This window comes from Bos indicus, chromosome 13, assembly GCF_029378745.1.
Source record: "Bos indicus isolate NIAB-ARS_2022 breed Sahiwal x Tharparkar chromosome 13, NIAB-ARS_B.indTharparkar_mat_pri_1.0, whole genome shotgun sequence".
Lineage (NCBI taxonomy): Eukaryota > Metazoa > Chordata > Mammalia > Artiodactyla > Bovidae > Bos > Bos indicus.
This window is the reverse complement of record NC_091772.1, coordinates 10,206,007-10,229,571: the sequence shown is the minus strand read 5'-3', so window position 1 is coordinate 10,229,571 and position 23,565 is coordinate 10,206,007. Positions and strand designations below refer to the sequence as shown.

Genomic DNA, 23,565 nt, shown 5'->3' with positions numbered 1-23,565 from the left:
CTGCTGTCTATGGGATCGCACAGAGTTGGACACGACTGAAGCGACTTAGCAGCAGCAGCAGCGGGGCCCTTTGTCCATGGGGTTTCCCAGGCAAGAATACGGAAGTGGATTGCCATTTCCTTCCCCGGGGGATCTTCCTGACCCGCGCCTCCTATATTGGCTGAGCCCCCAGGGAAGCCCCTTGGGGTAGCACATTGAAGAAGAACAAGGTCCAGAATCCCCATCTTTGGCAGTAGGGGTGTCCTCCCACCTCCACAGACAGGGGGTCTGCCTTTCATGTGGAGATTGGTCTCTTGCTTTCAGGGAGACGGAGAGGAGGGCCAGAGTATCCCTCATAGATTGGCCGTTTCTTAAGTAACTTTAATTTAAAACAATCAATATGTCATGGAGGTGAATTTTGGGGTGGCCCACCCTGAACCCCAGCACTATCTTGTGGTTTTTGGTTATGTGGCAGAAGTAGTAGTTTGAAGTTTGAAAAAGCCATTGCGTTCCATCAAGTAACAGCCCCTCCCTTTATTGAGCGTTTTCTCTGGACCAGTGGTGCAGAACCTCGTTTAATCACAGGTAGAGGCTGTGATTATCATGCCATTTTCCAGACTGAAGAAGATAGCTTGTCCAAAAGTCAGTTTCCTAGACAGTAACAGCTATGCTTTATAACACGAATAAAATGTCAGCAGACACTTCATTCATTCATAATTTTTGTGGGCAAAAGCTTACTATTTATGTACTGTCTCTGTCTTTTTCTTGGTGATTTCTCCCCCTGGTCTGATGCCTCATCTTTTCTTTTTTCACTGGTTTCATTTTTACAGTCTTACAAGATAGATTTTTTTTTTTTTTACCTTCTGAAGAGCCGGCAAAATAATAATTGGGGAACTAATTTGTCCATTTCCCGTCGGTTTCAGTTGCTTGTTTTTTCCTGGAAACACTAGGTGATTTTTCAGGGTCATCCATCCTATCTGGTTGATCTATTGGGGTTACATGTTTGGGGTCTGAGGGTAGACAGCCTGGGTTCCTATCTTAGCTGTCATTTACCAGGTGGGTACCTTTGAACAAGAGACTTAATTGTCCTAAGCCCCAATTTTTACATCTGCAAAATGGTGACGATAATTATATATACCTTATAAAATCTTCTGTGAGACAAGGTCTTTTCCAAATACTTTTTACTATGACTCACAATAAGAAACACATTTAAAATCGAAGCCCTGTAGATATGTAAAAGATTTATGAAGTGTTACATGCAGTTCACTCATAGTTTCAATTTTATCCTATTCTATTCTGTCTCTTTTAAAATTTTCTCTTAAAATTTTTTAAAAAATTAATTTCTTGGCCACATCTTGGGACATGTGGGATCCTAGGTCCCTGACCAGGGATCGCACCCACAGCCCCAGCAATGGAAGCCCGGAGTCTCAACAACTGGACCACTAGGGAAATCCCCCCACATGTCTATTTTTAGGTCTACTAAATTGAAGATCTACTGATGAGTCGCAGTTGGCAGTGTGAAGAACACTCATGAGGTTCAGAAGAGATAAGTGCATGGGGCAAAGCTCTACACGTGGTGCCTGGCATATAGCATGGGCTCTGTGAAGACTGCTGCTGCTGCTAAGTCGCTTCAGTCGTGTCCGACTCTGTGCGGCCCCATAGACGGCAGCCCACCAGGCTCCGCCGTCCCTGGGATTCTCCAGGCAAGGTCACTGAAGTGGGTTGCCATTTCCTTCTCTAATGCATGAAAGTGAAAAGTGAAAGTGAAGTCGCTCAGTCGTGTCTGACTCTTTGAGACCCCATGGACTGCAGCCCACCAGGCTCCTCCATCCATGGGATTTTCCAGGCAAGAGTACTGGAGTGGGGTGCCATGGCTGCTGTTATTATTAGAATTTCACAATTGTACCTTTATGCAACAACTTGTATTTTAAAAATGTTCTCCCCCCCAATTTTTTTTTGTTGAGTGCTGGCAGCAGACCAGATGTTAGCTTTGTAATGCGCTTTCTCATCTGACAAGGCAGGTCCACCCCACACCTTCTATCCATGACGGTTCTCAGCCTCTCTTCCCGATTAGCCTCTCAGGTAGAATTTGCTGTCATGTCTGTCAAGTTAAAAGGAAAAGAAAAAATGCCAGTGGTTGTTTGACTGGGGTTGATGTCGTTAGGCTCTGCTGAAGTCTTCCCATTGGAGAGCAGGTGTGGTGGGGAAGATAGCTCTGCGGAGGCCTCTTCGATCTGTTTTGGCACCAGGCTCTGGTGGGCTGTGTCTGTTGAGCCGCTGCCTCGCCTTGCACCAGGCACGTGCTCACTTCTTCACCTTGGGGACTTCCTTTCCCCCTCCCACCAACTCACTGACAGAGGCTTTTCACCCCCATTTGACAGAGGGGAAACAGAACGGCTGCCCCAGATAATCAAGCGGGCTGATCTGGCTCCGCCTCCCTCTGGAGCCCTCCGCCCGGGGACTTGTTGTCCTGGGCTCGCTGATGACAGAGCTGTTGGCCTCAGGGGACGGCTGGGCTGCTGGCGGAGAAGTCAGGGCCACAGCCACACACGCTGGCAGCAACAGAATCCGCGTGTGGTTGTCAGGGGGACCTCGGGGTTCTGGAGGTTGGAGGCAGAGGTCTGTAGCTTCCCAGGGTCCCTTCGATGAGAGGGTAGAGACTCAATTGAGCCCTGAAGAAGGGGTGTCAGCGACCACCATTTAGAGAGGGTCTGTGAAGTTCTTGACTGATGCCCTTTGAAAGGCAGCACAGTCCCTCCATCCTGCAGATGAGGAGCAAGGCTCAGAGACCCAGAGAGCCTGCCTGAGGTCACATAGCTCGGTCATGGTGGAGAATGGGTTCCCCCCCATAGTACAGAAGGCTCAGATGAGGATAGGCGGGGATGCCTGGCAGATGGCACCAAATACAGTTACCGGGGATCTTAGACAAACTGGAGATTTGGGTAAGGATTGGTTGAGAGGTTGGTAGGCAGGGTGTTCTGAGGACATTTCTTTGTTCAGCTTGGGAGTTGGGGCTTTTATAGTCCTGTCTTGTGCTGGCTAGCGTCGTAGCCCTTGGCTGCGTGCAGCTGCTCATATTAATATTAAATAAGATGTAAAATGTAGTTTCTTGGCTGTACAAGTCACATTTCAAGTGCTCAGTATCTACATGTGGAACAGGGCATGTCTGTCCTCGTGGAAAGTTCCGTCAGACAGGAAGGCTGGGCTGGGCTGGGTTTGAACCCCAGTCCTCCCGCTTCCTCCCTCTGGGTCTTGGCACTCTACTCAGGTGTTCTGTGCTTCCGTTTCTTCACCTGTAAGGTGGAGATTGTCGCAGGAGCCCTCTCGTGGGGCTGAGATGGTTTTTGAATGAAGTAACCCTTGCTAACAGTATCAGGCCTCAGAGTAAGTGCTCTGTAAATATTGGTTGCTCTTTTTAGGCGCTGAGAGCTGCTGATGGATTTTCAGAAGTTTCATCCAGTAGCAGTGTAGAGAAACACCACTATGGCCAGCAACAGTGAGCATTGGTTGACTATTTCCCAAGGGCGGTGCTAAGTGCCTTGTATACACCGTTATCCCACTGACTTTGCTGCCACTTCCTGGGCTGCAGGGCCCCGAGGCCTCAGCTCTCTGTGGAGTGGGCACACGTTCAGGGAACTGGAGTGTGGCTGAGAGGGCTGGGACCCTGGATGAGGCTGGAGTTCTGAGTAATAGGAAAGGGCATGAGATCGAAACTTATGAACAGGACCCTGAAAAAACTTTCACAATATTGTTTCGATTGTGAAAATACTGTGTGCTTATTAAAAATGTGTGCAAAAAGTGTACCCAAGAAATCAAATCGAAAATTGTGTATAATTTCATGATTCAGAGATGATCCAAAATTCAGGTGCATTTGAATCCAGTCTTTTTTTTTCTTTCTCCTGATTGTGTAGCAACATAATGTATAACTGTTTTATATCCTGTATTTTGCATTTGCAAGAAACATCTTGAAGACCAGTCAGTAGGGCGCAGTCAGTAGGGCGTAGAGAGGGGAAGAGCCAGATGACTGAGTGGCTTGGGGCCCTGTTAAGTGGAGGCATGACCTTTCCCAAGGTTAGGATGTGGGCTGAGCAAGTCAGAGTAAAGGGCCACCGTGGTGAATTGAGTTGGCTTAGGATGCTGGTGGGGGATCCAGGCAGTAGGCACTCGGGTGGGTAGCTGTGGGGCCCCGGGGAGCGCTGTGCTGGCGCTGACCCTGACTCATGGAGTCTGGGGCAGATGGAGGCTTTTTCCTTTCTTTTAGGTAAGACTTGACTTCCTCCACTTTCAGGTGGACTTGACAAGTAACATGAAGCAAATGACTGGCGATGTTTTTCATACACAAAATTTAAAACTATCTTAATATGTGTGATGCACTTGCACATGTGAGTACCAGGAGTTTGAAATAATGTTAAGTGACTTGAGTATTTAGTAAGTGTAATTTAATAGTAAAATTTGCTTTATTTTATTCATGGCATCTGTGTGTGTGTGTGTGTTTGTGTCAGAGGTTATTTTGAAATGTCCAGTGGTGCAATGTAGAGAGAGCACTTTGGTCTAAAGCTGATTTAGCCTACAGAGTCTCATTTCACAATTAATTTTCTAAATTATTTCAATAGCTTTTTCTGTTTTTGTGGATCCTGGAATTGGGATGTAATCTTGCTAAGGCCTGTTTTGTGGGAGGAAATACGTTATACTTCTGGCCTGGGGCCAATGTGACAACGCCCCAGCACCTCCATCCCCTCCCCAGGGCAGGGCCTCCCTCTGTTCTCGATGGCCTGGATTGCCTTCTGTCTCGCTGTAGTTACAGACAGCGGCCCGCAGAAACCCCTCACGGAAAGGTAGTCCTTTTCCCCTTGGGTTCAGCCGGGTGACTCTCACCAGGCACAGGGGAGGGACCGCCAGAGGGGCCTGGGTGCATCCCTTCACTTCCTCCGACTCTGCACCGAGCTTGTGTTTCCTGCTCTGTTCTTTACCAATATATTCATTATTCATTGTTGCTGCCCAGGGGAGGGGAAGGAACTTTTTCTGTGATCAGCAGTCCACTCATAGACACGTGGAGCAAATGTCAACACAGAATTTAAAGCCAGTTGAGAAAGTGCTTCACTGTAATAGTGTTGGTAAGTGATTTTTGGCACCAATTACTGTGTCTAGGCACTCACTCACTAGGAACTCTGCTAAATCCTTTGCCATCATTATCTAATTTAATTCTTGACAACAGTCCACAGGAGTGAATATTTTTAGCTCCACTTGCTAGATGAGGAAACTGGGGATTAGAGAAAGATCAGGTCCTGGCTCAAATACCACTTCTTCTGAGACGTCTTTATCAACTGCATTGGTCATCGGCTTCATGGCATTTACCGTGATTGAGTTTTGTGCGTGTGCATGTGAAAGGATTTTTGTTTGGTTTCTTGTTTATCGTCTCTCTCCTTGAATGTAAACTCCATGAAAGCTGGTAACCTTGTCAGGTTTGTTCGTGGCTGTTTTCCAGGGGCCCAGAACGGTGCCTGGCAGGGATGGGCACTCAGAATGTACTTGCTGCATTAATGACTGTCCCCTCCTCCCCAGTCTCTCAGTTCGTGGATACGTATAGGAATCAGCATCCTTGGGATGCCTCGCGTCGCTCCCTGTGAGTGCAGGGGAATCTTGATGATCTTCCTGACAGATGTTAGGGGATGGGGAGGTAGGAGCGGGCCAAGGAAGGGCCTCAGTAAGGAGGCTTTGGGCTTTCCCTGTGTATGAAGTTGAAAAAGTGAAACTGAAAGTGTTGGTCACTCAGTTGAGCTTGACTCACTGTGACCCCATGGACTGTTGCCTGCTAGGCTCCTCCATCCATAGGGTTCTCCAGGCAAGAATCCTGGGGTGGGTAGTCCTTCCCTTCTCCAGGGGATCTTCCTAACCAGGGATTGAACTCTGGTCTCCCACATTGCAGACAGATCCTTTAGCCATCTGACCCCCCCAGGGAAGCCTGTGTATTAAGTTAATTATACACAATACATATCAAATTTGTTATGTTTATCTCTTAAGTTTAGAGAATTGGTGGTAAAACACTATTTTTCAGTGATATGTGGTTTATGGGACAGAACACTCTTGTTCTTTGGAAAAAGGTTTTTTTTTTTTTTTTTTTTTAACTTGAAATAGTCATACAGTAAGGTTCCCATATATGCTTCCCCCAGCTTCCTCTGAATCAGCTTTGTATGTAACCATGGTGCAGTTGTTAGGACCAAGGTATTAACAAGGGCAACCCTGGTAACTGGACATGGTTTTCCCACTAACATCCTTCTTCTGTTTTGGGATCCAGTGCAGGATCCCACATGCTATTTAGTTGCTTTGTCTCCTTAAACTCTTCTGGTCAGTGACAGTTTCTGAGACTCCAGAGAGTGCCAGTGAGTTATTTAGTAGCTGCTGCTGTTCAGTCGCTCAGTTGTGTCCGACTCTTTGTGACCCCATGGACTGTAGCATGCCAGGCTTCCCTGTTCTTCACTGTCTTGGAGTTTGTCCAAACTCATGTGCACTGAGTCAGTGATGCCATCCAACCATCTCATCCTCTGTCAGCCCCTTCTCCTCCTGTCCTCAATCTTTCCCAGCATCAGGGTCTTTTCCAGTGAGTCAGTTCTTCACATCAGGTGGCTCAAGTATTAGAGATTCAGCATCAGTCCTTCCAATGAGTAATCAGGGTTGATTTCCTTTAGGATTGACTGGTTTGATCTCCTAGGAGATCAGCCTTCTTTATGGTCCAACCCTCTATATCTGTACATGACTACTGGAAAAACCATAGCATTGACTAAACAGACCTTTGTTGGCAAAGTGGTGTCTTTGCTTTTTAATATGCTGTCCAGGTTTGTCACAGCTTTTCTTCCAAGAAGCAAGCGTCTTTTAATTTCATGGCTGCCATCACTGTCCGCAGTGATTTTGGAGCCCAAGAAAATAAAGTCTGTCACTGCTTCCACTTTTTCCCCATCTCTATGCCAGGAAGTGATGGGACTGGATGCCATAATCTTCATTTTCTGAATGTTGAGTTTTAAGCCAGCTTTTTCATGCTTCTTTTTCACCTTAATCAAGAGGCTCTCTTGTTCTTTTTCGATTTCTGCCATTAGGATGGTATCATCTGCATATCTGAAATTATTGACTTTTCCCCTGGCTTGTGCTTCATCTAGCCTGGTATTTCTCATGATGTACTCTGCATGTGAGTTAAATGAGCGGGGTGATGATATACAGCCTTGATGTGCTCCTTTCTCAGTTTTGAACCAGTGCATTGTTCCATGTCCGGTTCTAACTGTTGCTTCTTGACCTGCATACAGGTTTCTCAGGAGGCAGGGATGGTGGTCTGGTATTCCCATTTCTTTAAGAATTTTCTATAGTTTTTTGTGATCCACAGTCAAAGGCTTCAGTGTAATCAGCAGAAGTAGATGTTTTCTGGAATTCCCTTGCTTTTTCTATGATCCGACAGATGTTCGATCTCTGGTTTCTCTGTCTTTTCTAAATCCAACTTGATATATGGAAGTTCTCAGTTCATGGAGTGTTGAAGCCCAGCTTGAAGGATTTTGAGCATTACCTTGCTAGCGTGTGAGATGAGTGCAATTGTGCGGTAGTTGGAGCATTCTTTGGCATTGCCCTTCTTTGGGATTGGAGTGTAAACTGACCTTTTCTAGTCCTGTGGCCGCTGCTGAGTTTTCCAAATTTACTAGCATATTGAGTGCAGCACTTAAACAGCATCATCTTTTAGGATTTGAAATAGTTCAGCTGGAATTCCATCACCTCCACTAGCTTTGTTTTTTTTTTTTTTTTGAATTGAGAAAAGCATTTATTCACTTACAAATTTTATTTTTCTCTCAATGATTTAAAATCTTTCCATCTTGATTTTTTTGGGGGGGGGCAGCTAAACCAGAATATTATAGTTTTCCTCCTTAAAAAAATGCAGTGATGTTCTTTCTTATAAACTGGCCTCTCTAATTTTCTTGTCAGCCTGCTTCAAGGAAATCCATGTGTTTAATACACTTGCCTGCAGTCGGGCCCAGATCAAATGGTTATTTAATCCAAATATCTGAGCAGCAAACTGAGCTGATCCTTCTGGAGAAAGGATGGTTGAACAGCCAAGACCACGGGTAATTGAAGAGAAGACCACACATCCTGAGCTCCCCAGTCTGGAGTGAGAGGAGGACAGCTGATAACTGGATATGCAGTGTTACCATACAACACCGGCCCTAAACCATTGCTTCTGCCTGCCACTGCCACAAATACAGTAGGAATTCCATCTCCTTCATACTCAGCTTTAATCCTCAGAGTTTCATCTGGTCCTTTATGGGCAGAGGTGACCCTGAGTTCGCATGGAATGCCAAAATTTCCACAAGCCTTCTTAATTTTTTCACAGTGATTAAGATCAGAGGTTGAGCCCATCAGTACTATAACCCTGCACTGACTTTCTGGTTTCAGAAGCAACTCTACTCTTTCTGCAACCTACTCAAAATTTTTCTTTACCATCTGTAGCTCTTCAGGAGTTACTTCCTTGAGATCACGATACGACTGTTTGTCTTTTTGCTGGCTTCGGTCTCCTGATGGCCAGAGTCTCCAGGAATCATTATCAATAACATCAGCAAGAACAATTTCTCTGGTGATTACATCAACACCAAATTCAATCTTCATATCAACTAGTGTACAGTTCTGGGGCAACCAGGATTTCTCCAGTATTTCAAAAATAGCCTGCGTAGCATGACTCATGATATCCACTTCAGTTTGTCCTATAACAAGTCCAGCAAAGCAAAAATTTGCAGCAATTAGCTGTTCCTCAGACCACTGTGGATCATTATTGGCATCATCCTTAAAAAACATCTCCACTTTAGGTGGGTAGAACTTATATCCTTCCTTAACACCAGGATTTCTTTTGAGAAAAGAACCAGTTGCTATTCTTCTACAAACCCATTCAATTGGAATCACTTCACACTTAGGTGCAATGAAAGCTGTCTCCCCACATTTTTTGGTGAAAGCAGTTTTGATACCTGCTTCCTGTAACAACTGAAAAATACAGCTGGTAATTTTATTTGAGATTGCAGCTTTTCCTTCAAGGTGATTCTTTCTGGCTGCATTTCCTGCTGTTATCTGGTCCTTGGATTGCAGGAGGACTTTTCCTGGACTATCCAACAATTCGCAGACTCCTTTTGTTTTACCCTCATAGAGTTTTTTTACCAATCTTCAGTACTTCGACTGCCGCCATTGTCCGGAGAGGTCTCAAGGCTTCGGCCGCGCTGGGAAGAGACGCAGGACTCTGGAAAAGAAACGCGATCAGAGAGGCTCACGGGGCGGGGGAGCGAGGCACCGCCCGCAGGCATGTCCCTGGCATGGCCGCGTGACCCCTAGCGCCCCCTCCGGGTCTCTTCGAACGTCTCTGCGGCCACGGAATATCGCGGGTCCCTAACCTTCCCAGAACTTGGACCCCGGAGCTCTAGCTTTGTTCTTAATGTCCCTCAGTTTGAATTTCTCTGACATTTTGTCATGACTAAAGTGAAGTTATTCGGTTCTGGCGTGTGGAGAATTTGTAGAATGCCACGTCAGTGCCCTATGTCTCCTATCATGGGGGTTCATAATGCCAGTGTGTCTTTTTACTGGTGATATTGACCTTGGTCCCTTGGTCAAGGTGGTGTCCACCGTATTGTTATATTTTTTTCCTTTTTGTAATTAATGCATATCTGAAGGAAATACTTTGCAGGAAAAGTTTTTGCCTTCCGTTTCAACAGTATTTATTTATTTATTTTTGCTTGTGGGAACATTTCAGATTTTCTGATAAAAGTTCTTGTGAGTATAAGTTCATTTAAAACATTTTTCTACCTCTGAGTTAGTGAAAAAGGGTTAATCATGTTTCCAATGAAGGACATTTGTGCTTTGGAAGGCTGATGACAATTGTGCAGGACTATGCACTTAAACGCTGGACTGGAAGAAACACAAGCTGGAATCAAGATTGCTGGGAGAAATATCAATAACCTCAGATATGCAGATGACACCACCCTTATGGCAGAAAGTGGTGAGGAACTAAAAAGTCTCTTGGTGAAAGTGAAAGTGGAGAGTGAAAAAGTTGGCTTAAAGCTCAACATTCAGAAAATGAAGATCATGGCATCCGGTCCCATCACTTCATGGGAAATAGATGGGGAAACAGTGGAAACAGTGTCAGACTTTTATTTTTTTGGGCTCCAGAATCACTGCAGATGATGACTGCAGCCATGAAATTAAAAGACGCTTACTCCTTGGAAGGAAAGTTATGACCAACCTAGATAGCATATTCAAAAGCGGAGACATTACTTTGCCAACAAAGGTTCGTCTAGTCAAGGCTATGGTTTTACAGAGTTGGACTGTGAAGAAGGCTGAGCGCTGAAGAATTGATGCTTTTGAACTGTGGTGTTGGAGAAGACTCTTGAGAGTCCCTTGGACGGCAAGGAGATCCAACCAGTCCATTCTGAAGGAGACCAGCCCTGGGATTTCTTTGGAAGGAATGATGCTAAAGCTGAAACTCCAGTACTTTGGCCACCTCATGCAAAGAGTTGACTCATTGGAAAAGACTCTGATGCTGGGAGGGATTGGGGGCAGGAGGAGAAGGGGACGACAGAGGATGAGCTGGCTGGATGGCATCACTGACTCGATGGACATGAGTTTGGGTCAACTCCGGGAGTTGGTGATGGACAGGGAGGCCTGGCGTGCTGCGATTCATGGGGTCGCAAAGAATCGGAGACGACTGAGCTACTGAACTGAACTGATGCACTTAAAACGTCTGCAGTAAATCGTTTATCAGCTCAGTCCATGCTCAGGTTTTGTACTCTCTACCGTTTCATTTTTTTTAAAAAGATTGTTATTATCCACTAAACTGATTTTATAATTGGCAGTTTGAAAACCTTCGTGTAGTGAATCCATTATTCAGAGCAGAACTTGGTAAAATCTGATTTTTCTATGTGAGAGAACTTTGAAATTAGGATGTTACTAGAAAGTGAGTCCTCTTTCCTCTGGGAAGCTGGGGGTTGGGGTTGGGCTTTTGACCCCAAGAGGATAAATAAAGCTTAGAATGGGAATTTTCAGCCAAAGAATCTAGGAACCTGAGCCGACCGTGGGATGTCCACTGTCAGGAGCTTTCTTTCTCAAGTCCTTGTGCCTCATGGTCTTGGGGTCTCTTGCCTGGATGAACCTCCAGAACCTTATTTTCAGGGTTTATTAAACAGAGTCTAAGTCATCAAGGTGACTCAGCCTGGGGCACAGCTAAATTACTTTGTGAGTTCCCTCTGAGTGGGACTTAAACTTTCCCAGGGAGCTTTCCAGAAAAACCATTCAGGTTGATGGAGACTAGCTCAGAAATGAAGCACGTTGTAGAGATATAGCTTTTAAAATATTAGGTTTTGGCCTGTTTGCTTCCTTTTTGTAAAGTTAGTGTTTTTATAGGAGTTATCTCTGCTTGGTCAGATAGAAGGGCAACTCTGAGAAAAAAGTCTGTAGTTCTGGGCTGGTGCTCATATATGGTGATCCAGCTGAGATGTTTTTCTTCTGTTTTGAAAAATATTAAAAAATTTTTCATTTTGAAATAGGTATAAAAGTTACAAAAATAGCACAGCGTTCCCATGTATTTTTCACCTTGTACAACTGTAGTATAATTAAAAACCAGGCAAGGAGCTTGATACAGTATTATTCAGTGGTCTGATTCATCCAGATTTCCCAAGTTGCCCCTATAGTATCTTTTTCTCTGGTCTAAGATCACACAAGTCATTTAGTTGTCTTGTAAAATATCTCCTTTTTTAGCTTTTCTTGTTCTTAGGGCCAACTTTGGCTGTACTGATACACTATATTAAAGGTGAGAATAGGTACCCTCCTCCCAGGCCCCCAGTACCTCTGTCTCCTCAAAGGACTGAGGAATTTTGCCTCCTGACATCCTTGATTATTTGAGCTGCTGACCCCTTGGTTGGATTCGTTGTTCCACGTGTCAATGAAAAGGACAGTTGGGGACCTTTAATCCTCGATGGGGCTTTTCCCCAAGAGAGCCTTATTTCTAGTGTTAACTTAACCTGTACGTCCTACTAAAAGCTCTCAGATTTTCTGTTCTTTCTGATGACTAATAAATGAATTAAAGGACCAGTGGAAGGAATTTATTCTTTCTTTCCTGGAACCTAAGTGCTCTGGAATGGATTTGATTGTCTCTAATTTGATCTTGGCTGGAATTCCTCTCTCTCTTGATTATAAAGAGTCAGAGGATTTTGTGGTTGTTTCTGCTTTTACCATCTTTCTCCCTCTTCATTTTGTTTTACTCTTGACTTTTGAGAGACAGCTATTGATAATCGGTCTTGGATAAATCTGATTTATTTTCTCTACCGTCTTTTTCAGGCTTTGGCCCATGTTTGTAGTTATTGATTTTCCATTTCTTATTCATTTCTGCCTTCACTCAGCAGACATTAAGTGCTCTCACATAAGAGAAACTGCTTTTTTTGTGTGGGATCTTTTCCTTGGAGGGACATCTCAGTACTGTGGCTGGATTAAATTAGCAGGACAGAAATTTCACTGCCTCATAATTCCAGACTTTCACACGGTACTCAGTGAAGGTGCAAGAGAGGCATGGGTGTTGAAAGGTAGGTGAGTCAGATGGTCCCAGAGTTGCCTCCTGCTATTGCCAGTAACTACCTGCATGGTTTTCTAAAGGATACTTTAGTCTTCTGATCTCTTCTTCCTTCATCTGTACAGTGAGGACAGTGATACCTGCTTGTAAGGTTATTTTCACAGCGTAAGGAATTCATGGCGGTAAAGTGCTTGCACAGAGTGGGCAAATCAGTGGTAACTTATAATTTCGTGTTGTGCCTTTTGGGATTTCACATGAGTAGTGTGATGATGGAGCAGAATCTTATATAACTCAGTAATAAGTGGACTTTGTCCGCTTGTCACCTAGTGTTAGGGTCTCTGTGTAGATAATAAAATGCAGTATATGTTGTGATAAAGGAGAATCAATGTGAGCTCAAGTCTACAGGTAGATGTTATAACAGAAATGGAGCTCTGTGGTTTGTATAGGCTTCATGTGGTGAAGAGCAGGTATTTTTCTGGTGACCTTGGCATCTGTCCAGCCATCGAGCTTTTATTGGGCTTTTTCTTTCGTCAGAGATGAACAGGCTCACGATCCCTGCCCTCCAGTAGCTCATGACCTAGTGGGAGCCGTAGACACAAAGAATGTCCCCAGTTCTGTGGGTGATGGTGGGTACTCAGGGCATGGTGGTGAGGGGCTGCAGAGGTATTGAGTGGAGCACCTTTTCGGGGCTGGGAGGGACAGCCCGGAACACTCCACCACTGAGGGCCGGACTCTGTGCACGAGTTGGCTGCGCAGACAAGGTGGGCGATGGCATTTGAAGCAGAAAGGGTCCATCGGCCCCAGGCTGGGGAGTGTGACTGGGGAGCTGCAGTGTTGTCACGTGTCTGAAACTTCAGACGGCTCTGAGCGCGGGCACAGGGCCGGGAGGCCCAGGTTCCGGGGTCGTGCCATCTGGACTTCATTATCGTTTCTTCCTTTTTGTTGTCCTGAAATAGTATAACTTAAAGCTGATTCTGTAGGTAATGGGAACTGTTTTACAAATGGAGGTAACACTTTTCTAACGTGTGTGAAAGCCAAGGAGTGAGACTGACAGGCAGCCCTGGGTGGGCATCAGGTGTGACTGAATGCAGAGGGGTGGGAACTAGTGCCTTGGAATTGGAGCAGCCCTACTTTCCCAGCCACCTGCTGCCACCACCCCACCCGCCCATCCGTCCACCCATCTACCCATCACCACCCATCCACCCACCTGTGCCACCCCCCCACCTACCCATCACCCCACCCGCCCATCCACCCACCCGTCCACCCCACCCCTCCACCTGTCCACCCACCTGCCCATCCACTCATCTATCCACCCACCCACCTGCCCATCCACTCATCTATCCACCCACCCACCTGCCCATCCACTCATCTATCCACCCACCCATCCATCCCACCCATCCATCCATTCACCCACCCCAACCCACCCATCCATCCATCCATCCATCCACCCCAACCCACCCACCCATCCATCCATCCATTCACCACCCCACCCACCCACCCACCCATCCATCCATCCATTCACCACCCCACCCACCCACCCACCCATCCATCCATCCACCACCCCACCCACCCACCCACCCATCCATCCATCCATTCACCACCCCACCCACCCACCCATCCATCCATCCATTCACCACCCCACCCACCCACCCATCCATCCATCCATCCATTCACCACCCCACCCACCCACCCATCCATCCATCCATTCACCACCCCACCCACCCACCCACCCATCCATCCATCCATCCACCCATCCATCCACTTATCTGTCCACCCACCCTCCGTCCTCATTACCACTCACTCCCATCTACCTACTCATTCATCTCCTCTCCCACCCATCCACCTGCCTGTCTCACCAACTAGCTGGGGAATCTGGTTCTTTCCTTTCTTAAGAAAGAGTCAACTTAAAAAAAAAAAAAAAAAAAATCCTGACGCTTGGGCACCTCTTTTCTCTCCATCTTTTGTCTTTACCAGACTACAAACTAGATGTCAGTGTATTTCTAGAAAGAGGTTTCATTTCCCTGTCATTGATTGATTAATAGATTGATCAAACTCTGCCGGCTGTATGCCAGGTCTTGTATTACACCAGCAGTTCCCAAAAAGTTTTGGAGATTGTTTAAAAATTATTGATGAACCCAGAGAGCTTTTGTTTTGTGGGTTATATCAGTATCTTTACCACATTGGAGGTAAAAAAACATATTACTTTTATTTTTCTATATTTAAAAAAATTTTTAAAAATTTTTTGACTGTGGTGAGTGGCATGTGGGATCTTAGTTCCCTGCCCAGGGATTGAACCCGAGTCCCCTGCACTGGAAGTGTGGAGTCTGAACCCCTGACCTACCAGGGAAACCCCAGAGCAGACATTTTTAGAAGAATATTTGAGCACATTGTCATTGCACATCTTGCAGCCTCTGGAAAACTTCACTGAGCAGTCATGAGTGAGAGTGAAAAGGCACGTGGTGTCCCGGCATCTTTATGAAAAGGGTCTGGACCTCTCCCAGTTCCCCGCCTCCCGCTCCAGACTGTGAGAAGCCGCTGGGCTGCATGTTGGGAGTCCGGTGGGGGCTCCAGCCCCGCGCAGGCCCTGCGGCCGTGGGATGGCCCCATGGTGCTGTGGAAGCCTGTGATGGGGCTCAGGGCCTCGCTGAGACTTGGGGTGCTGGGAAAGGCCCTTGGAGGGAGAGGCGGCTCAGGCAGGCCTGCAGCGGGCACCGGCGAGTGTGGCGGGTAGAGGGAGCAGCGCCCAGAGGCTTCACGGGAGCAGCTGAGAGCAGTTCCTCAGGGCTCTGTTAAGGTCGCATTTGCTAGGAAGAGACCAGCAGTTTGCTTTCTCTGTGTGGCTTCAGTGTGATGTGATTTTATCCACCTGTTTAACCTCAGAGGCAGACACAGCTGCTCTCAAGTGTCTTTCCCGTGTGACTCAGGGAAGCCTGGGGCCAGGTCTCGGCACTCCTGTTGGAGAGCCTCCTATTTCAGATGCTGAGCGGGATTTGCCAAGCTTTAAAAAGGCCAACAACAGAGCCACGAAATGTGAGGGGCTGAGAAGCAGCGTGGATGGTGCAGCAGAGTGGAGGCCACATGGAAAAGCTTGATTAATCATCAGAGAACAGGAGGGCGACACTTGCGAGCTGAGGACTCGAGTGCAGCAGAAGGGGCCCTGCTCACCCGATGTCACCGTATTATCAGTGAGAATCCTTGCAAGGAGGGCCGTCTCCCCCGCTTCTCATCTCCGCCTTTGAGATGACGTCCAGACAAGAGGTGTAGGCTGGCCAGGTGCAACCTGAGACCTCCTTCCCCCTGTGTGGCCGTAGGAGGGGCCGCTTTATTGTGCCAGGACTCTCCGCTCAGCAGAGCCCAGAAATGAGGCCAGGCCTGTTCTGCTCTGTCTCCGTTTTACTGCAGAAAGCACGGGGCTATCAGAGGACTTTCTCACCTCAGGCCCTTCAGGCTTGACGTCGAGGTGAGTGCTCTGATTTCTGTGTGTAAATCGTGGCAGGGTATTTGGTTTCAAGGAATCTGGGGTGAGCTCTTGAATAGGAGCCTGTGAATGCTGCACCAGTGCTACAGCTCGGGGAGGGGCAGTTTCTTCTTCTCGAGGTGTCTTGAGGACACTTGGGGTGAAGATACTACCCAGGAGTCCGGAAGAATAATCAGGGAGGGTGCAGCCCACTCTGACAAGACAAAAGGAAATGAGAGAAAGCCACCTCCTGGTGGTTTCTTCAATAAACCCTTAATTCCTGAACAAATCAAACCTTATTTGCTTCTGGCTGAGTGAAATTATGTATCGTTAAAAGTCAGCTTGATGAGTTTCGGGCCTCTGCCAGCTTTTCCAGGACTCTGTCGCGCTGTCCCAGCACTGTGGGTGGGAGGAGGTCATGAAATCCAGCAGAAGGTACAGGAAGTTTGAAAAGGCATGGTCAGCTCATTTAAATCTGCTGGCAGTTGGTCATCTCAAGGGTTTTACTGTTAGAGGCACAGCCCTTTCTGTGAAGTCTGTGGGTTTCTGGGTGGGGGGCTCAGTGCTTAGGTCTGGGGAGCCAGGTGAGGGGCTGGCTGGCAGGACCCTGCGAGGAGCCCGTCCTGCTGTCAATGCGGATGCAAGAGGGTCCTCTGCTTCCAGTGAAGTCTGAAACCCAGGTTTGTATGTTTGTATGTAAAACCTTCTGATTTTTAACATGCGATGACACGCCAGCTGCCAACACCTGCATTTCCTGCCTGACGATTGTCTTGGGCACCAAAGTGAAACAGGCTGGAATCACTGGGTAATTAACACCCCAGAACCAGCCCTCAACCAGTGATCCATGAGTATAAATTCCCCCACTCCCTCAACCTCTTGGGCACTTTGGGGTAACTTTTGGGGTAACTTTGGGGTAACTTTGAAGTCTGTATGTCACACCATTTCCAGAGTCCCCAGGTGAAACTAAGCTCCATCGTGCACAGTGTAACTGGCTTGATAATACACCTCTAATACACCTCTGTCCTTTTCCCGTCTCACTTCCCTTCCCTCCTACTGGCGTTTGCCAGGATTGCCTCCCACATCAATGCCATGGATTTAAAAAAAAACACACACCCCAAATTAAAGGTATTTTGTCTATTTATTTTTATAATTTTTTATAATTTTAATGAAGTATAGTTGATTTACAGTGTTGTGTTAATTTCAGGTGTACAGCACAGCGATTCAGTTATTTTCTTTTTCAAGTTCTTTTCCATTATAGGCTATTACAAGATATCGAATATAGTTCCCTGTACCACACAGTAGGTCCTTGTTTATCTGTTTTATGTGTAGTAGTGTGTCTGTTAATCCCAAACTCCTCATTTATACCTCCCCGCGTAGGTGTTTTAGAACGCAGCATGTATCAGTCCTTATCCCTGGTGTCCCTGTAAAACCTTTGGTGTAGAATGGAGGTTTAAAATTCTTCCTCCTTTCTTTATTTTATTTAGAACTCATACACTTTGCACCTTTCCCTTCCTACTCGCCTGCATGTCAGCGTCGTCCACGTTTGCCAGTCCCATGGTCGAGCCACACACATCCCTGAATCTCACCGAGCGCTTAGAGATGCAGGTGCTTCCTGGTGGCCGCGAAGATCAGGAGAGAGGGCACATGGGGGCGGGAGCTGCTGGGAGACGCGGGTCTGTAGGGAGCATCTGTGGGCTCCGGGTGCCTGCGAGGCTTGGTCCTCTGCCTAGGGCCTGGGGTCTGCCCTCTGAAAGTGGCGCCCCCTCGGAGGCAGGCTTGGGGATGGGTAGGCCTAGTGGTCCCCAAAGCGTTGGTCGGTCACAGGTGTGGAACCTCAGCCCGGCTGTTTGGATCCGAACCTCAGCTATAGCTCTGAGCAGGCCGCCTACCTGCGTGGGGTGGGGCGGGGTTCTCTCCTTAGCTTCAGGGATTTTGGGGCTTGCTCTTTTTCCGTCTCTCTCACCTGGTTTCTCCCAGGTCTGGGTCATGATTTGTTTTCCTTTTAGGGCTTTGGTGGTGGCCTGAGTATGGGTGAGCCCTGCCTTGCCCCTGGGACACTGAGTGGGGGGACTGGAGGAGCCAGGAGCTTGAGACACTGGCCTCCACCTGGACTGAGACTTCCCACCCCAGAGAGTTGGATTTAATGAGTGTGGGGTGCAGGTGGGGTGCCGGGGGGCTCCCGAGGCAGGAGCCCTGCTGGGAGGGGATTGACGGCACTTTGCTCTGGGGACCGGATGCCTCGAGGGAGGTCTCCACGCTCTCCTCCTGTTGACGGCCTCGTGTTTCCAGGTGAAACCCTCTGGTGCCCTACCTCCTACGTGTCACTTTTGGTCACGATTGTGCTTCCTTTCTGGGCTGACTTTGTTTCGCCTGCTGACCACAGCCTGGGCTCTCCTTGGTCTGGACGCCTACCCAGCTGTATGCTGGCTTGTCTTCCACAGCCTGTTTGCTCTCGTCCTCGTGGGTGATCGCGGGCAAGAGCTACGATCGTATGTCTGCATCCCTGGAGAGCCCTGTGCAGGGGAGACCAGTGTGTTTGTCCGCTGACCTCCTCCTGCCTCTGGCGACTGTTGCTCCCATTAATTGTGTGTAAGAGTGTGCATTGCACGCTTGCCCCGGGGATGGGCACGATGCGGGAAGGATGGTGTGTCTTCAGATGGCGCGGTCCGTGTGCTCAGTCAGGAATAACCAGACCTAATCATAGATATTTAAGTGAATTTTGGTGTTTCTGATGTTCTTTTTTTAATTTTAAATAGTTAAAAAATTTTTTTTTATTTGGCTGCACCGGGTCATAGTTGCAGCACGTGGCGTCTTGAATCTTCGTGGCAGCGGGCGGACTCTTAGTTGCAGCCTTGGGGTCTAGTGCCCTGACCCTGGATTGAACCCAGACCCCCTGCATTGGGATCTTGGATTCTTAGCCACTGGACCACAGGGAAGTCCCTGTTTCTCACATTCTTATCTTTTTTTTTTTACGAACTATGGCCTCTGGATTGTGTTGTTCATCAAATGATAAGCATTACATGCTTCAAATGATAAGCATTATATAAACAAAATTTATGAAGATCAGCTCTATGGTGGTTGCTCATTTTGTGAGATCTGGCTAGAAAATTTGGCAAAATTTGTTTTTTGGATTCCCTCCATTTCCACTTACTTTGGGAAAAGATTGGAAAGGTTTTGTTAAAATGAATGTCAGTCCCCAGAGGGCAGGAGAGGCACCGTGAATATTTGTTGAATAAATGTTTGGGTCTCGGATTTGTGGTGGAAATGAAAGGGCACTTTGGTTTTCTGCTGGTGTGGGGCCTTGTGTGGTCTGCTTTCCTCTGTCACATCTCTCAGCAAAAAATTATACACGAGGGAAGCTCAGTACTTTTATAGGCGAGGCAGCAAAGACTCAGCAAAGTTAAATGAAGTGCCAGCATCTCGCAGCTACTCAGAGTCAGAATTTGCACCCAGCTCACCGAAGCGTGGTGCTCTCCTGATGATGATTAACGCGCTCTGCTGGGCAACACCTGAGGCTGGGCCTGGTGGAAACGCTGCGGGAGACCACGACTGCATCTCATTCCACCTCAACGCCGAGTGAAGTCCTGAAGAAACAGCCCTGCAGTTTAGTATTTCGTAGCACACCCTTCTGTCAGGTATACTTAGCTGGCAGTGTTGTAAAAGGAATCAATCTTCTCTTTACGTGCCAGCTATTGTATTTTTTTTTTTTTTTCCCTCAAAGGCTGCCACTGAGAACATTTTTCTAAAATGGAGGTAAATCTGGAAGGAGTTTTGTAGTGGCGGTGTGGGTGCAGAGCAGACAGAACTTGGTATTTCGCGGGGCTGTAGCACTAAGCTGATCTCTTTGTGCATGAGTCAACTTAATGTCTGAACACAGAAGAACAAAAGAAGTATTAATAGATCTTCTTATGTTCTCGTTATTATATTATGCTACCCCCTTTAAACTTTCACTTTAAAATAAAAAATGAATAGGTCAGTTGTGTGTTTGGAGAGGCACACTGGAGAAGTTTGGCCATGTGCACATCCTGGCTTTTCCTCTTTCCTGTGACTCAAAAGAGAGGGAAGGTCCCTGTGGCTCACTCTTGGAGTCACAGTCACAGCTGTGGGTCTGCAGGAAGGGTGAGCTTCGTGTCTGCTTTGGAGTTGACATCTGCCAGGTGAGCTGGTGTTTATGGGGGTGTACTTACCTGCGTTTAAAAATCGAAAACATGTCATAAACTTGGAAGCATTTCCTTCACTTTAGTGCTTGAATTTAAGAAAAGCATCTTGCTTTCAGCTGTTTCGTTGATTTCATTTGCTTACTCATTGTTTCGTTCATCCATTCATCCAAATGCTCACTCTATATAAGGACACTGCAGTTTGTGTCGGGGTAGCTATCAGAAGCAGGGCATAACCTCTGCCTTTGGGAAGCATCTAGACTGGTGGGGAAGATGAAGTGTAGTGGCCCAGCCGTAAGTGGGTAGAAAACGGCAGCTTCCGTGGTGTGTTGTGGGCTGTCACCGCCCAGATGTGGTGAGTGATGGTAGGACTTCACACAGAAGACGTTGGCTAGGGCTGTTTAGGAAGACCTGCTGGAGGAGGAGGCTCGTTAAGCATCTTGAAGGGTAAGTGAGATGGAGGAGGAAAGCACCGTCCAGGCAGCGGGACCGGTGTGAGGGTCTATATGTGTCTTGGAAGAAGGGCCAGCTTAGAACGGCAGGGAGCTCGGGTGACTGGCGTGGGTGGCAGCCGAGGCTGGATGGGCTTCTTGTGCCCCTCCATCCAGCACCTGATGCAGCTGGTGACTTGCACCTGTTTAGACTAATCTTCCTGTAGACCCCTTAAACGTGCTGACCTGCCCACTGGGATCCCATGGGTGCCGAGCTTGCAGAGCTCCCACCTTGAGGAGAACGTCACTGAAATCAAGTTGGGGTCCTGGCATGTCCTCGACAGTCCTCTGTGGCTGAATTTCTCTAACCTTTCCCAAGGCTGACTCTGCAGGAGCAACTTCGACCCGGTCACTTCACCTCTGGGGCCTTGGGTTCTTTGTGGGTGAGACCAGGGCTGGGCTGGGGCTCCTCTCTCCTGAGCCAACCCCCTCTTCTCGCCTCCATGTGGTGATGAGCCTCCCCTCGGCTCTCCAGCCGTCGGGATCTTGATCTCAGGTGCTCCCCCTGCGTTGCCTCCAGAATTCCCTGAGAAAGTGTCATTGTCGTCTGCAGTCTTGAGCATGATTTGGTCCTTCAAGATTTGAGGCTTGAGTTTTTGTCTCGTATGAAATTCTTGAGCTTTCAACCAGCTTTTCTCAGCTGGAATCAGGGTTCCATGGCACAATTAAGCGTAACTCCCAGAGTAAGGCATCCATTATATGCAGTGAACTAACCTTGCTCCTGTGCTTTTAGAATGCTACTAGCTATAACCTTCTTTAGGGAAATTGAGAATATAGTTACTTGGTGTATGCACATGCTATTTTCTCTTCCCTGCTTGCTTTTTTGCTGCAAACTGCATCAAAGTTTGCACGCTTTTTTGCTACCTGCTCTTTTTCCCCACATAACAGTGTTCCTCAGTTCTGTGATGTTCTAGACTTCAGAAGAGAAGCCCCGGCCAGAAGCAGCAGTGATACCGCAGAAGGCACAACCCTGCCCTGGGTTTTTGTCCTGGAATTGGGGATTTAGAGGAAGGGAGGGCATCACTGAGCAGAGGGCGCCTGAGAAGGAGCTGGAAGGCAGTGAGGCTTCCCCACGCTTTAGGATTCCAGTGTTTCTGGGTTGAGGAGGGCATCACGCTTGGCCATCAGTGTCTCCCACGAGGTTAAATACCCACACCTGGTCTCCATCCTGGACATTCTCACCTGGGAAGCCGGGGCTGGGCTCTTGAGATGATTCCATTGCTCGGCGGGGCTTAGGAACCCGGGTTTGACCGTGTTGCCTTTTGAACACATCTTTGCTCTTGCCCTGGTCCAGTGTCTCTGTGTGGCTTGTATCAGCCTCCTCACTGGTCTCCTTGTGCTCTCTTCCTGCTCCGGAGTCTAAGCAGCAGCTTGAGGGGTCATTTAAAAATGTAGCAGCGTTTTGCCCTCCCTTGTCTCCCTGTGTCTGAAACTTCCTGTCCCACATCGGTTCCTGGTGTCATCTGGCCCCTGCCCCTGTTTTGGCCTGTCTTGCTCCCCGCCTCCCCTCCTGTAGTCTCACCAACCTTCCCTCTCTTCCCCAGACCTCTGGCTGGGTCTTGCCCCAGGGTCTCTGCACCTGCTGTTCCTTTTTCATGGGCTGCCCTCCCAGCTGTCTACCTTGCTGCAATTCAGCCCTTGCTCCCACGCCGCCCCTTGGAGAGGTCCTGTGTGACTACTTGCCTCTCCCTGTCTCTGCCCCTAGTCCCAGCCATGGACACCCTTTCATTTATTTCTAGCACTTACCAGTATCTACAATGGTATTTATTTTTTTCTAACCCCCTCCCTAAAATGAAGACTTCAGACAGTACTCTGTGTTGTTTACCACTTTATCCCTGTGCTGAGAGTGCTGTTTGGCATTTGAAGGTCTCATGAATATCTGTGGACTGAAGGAATATCTGGATCTCTCCATCCAGCATCCTGGATAAGGATCTGTCATTTAGATCTCCAGCTAAACCTTCTCTGATGATTCTGCACGTCTCAGGGAAGCCTGTTGGGTATGGAGACATTTCTGGTGGTTATGCTGGCCTTCCTTCAATGGAAAGCTGAAAGCAGGTGGTGGTTCAGTTGCTCAGTCGTGTCCAACTTTGCAGCCCCATGGACTGTAGCACTCCAGGCTTCCCTGTCCTTTACCATCTCCTGGAGTTTACTCAAACTCATGTCCATTGAGTCGGTGATGCCGTCCAACCATCTCATCTGTTGTCCCCTTCTCCTCCCCACCTTCAATCTTTCCCAGCATCAGGGTCTTTTCCAGTGAGTCAGTTCTTCCAATCAGGTGGCCGAAGTATGGGAGTTTCAGCATCAGCATCAGTCCTTCCAATGAATATTCAGGAATGATTTCCTTTAGGATGGACTGGTTGGATCTCCTTGCAGTCCAAGGAACTCTCAAGTCTTTTCCAACATCCACAGTTTGAAGGCATCAATTCTGCGTGCTCAGCCTGAAAGCAGGTTTAAGCAGGTTTAAGGCCTGTCTTAAGGCCTGCAGCCCTGGCTCCTCACTCTCCGCTGGGGGTTTGGGGTGGTTGAAGCTGCCACTCAACGGCACCCTCCACAGCATCGATTTAAGAGCACTCGGGGTGGTGGACCCTGTGCCTTCATGTGCAGAGCTTCCTTTGTGAAGCATGGGCTCCCTGGCCGGTTGGGTGCTGTCTGTGTGGCCTTCTGTGTCAGCCCCTCGGGGGCTTGAGGTTAGACCCCTTTCCCAGGCAGCCGGTGGTCCTGGTACCTGGCTGTACCTCCAGAACAGCCCATGGGTCAGCCGGGACCACCGCTGGGTCTGGTCGCAGCTTACTGCCCTTTCTGCCTGTCCTGATCCCCTGTCCTCCTCTCCCAGGCCCGGACCCCAAGGGCACACCCTGCCCGCCAGGCTCCCTCAGACCGTCCGCTCCTTGGGGATCCCAGCCCGGAACA

At 47.9% G+C, this 23,565-nt stretch overlaps 1 protein-coding gene and 1 pseudogene across 6 annotated transcripts in view; one reads left to right on the top strand and one right to left on the bottom strand.

The window, feature by feature from the left end:
• The window catches only part of KIF16B (kinesin family member 16B), a 307,508-nt gene that overhangs the window by 4,532 nt on the left and 279,411 nt on the right, over positions 1-23,565 (top strand). Inside the window, exon 1 of one of the 6 annotated variants that reach the window (XM_070800716.1) lies at positions 14,800-16,010. The exons of the other annotated variants lie outside the window; for them this stretch is intronic. The gene's annotated coding sequence lies outside the window, so the exon portion shown is untranslated. Of the gene's footprint in view, positions 1-14,799; positions 16,011-23,565 lie in introns of those variants that run through there. 6 annotated transcript variants of the gene reach the window in all.
• Positions 7,742-9,199, bottom strand: LOC139186438 (bifunctional phosphoribosylaminoimidazole carboxylase/phosphoribosylaminoimidazole succinocarboxamide synthetase pseudogene; annotated as a pseudogene).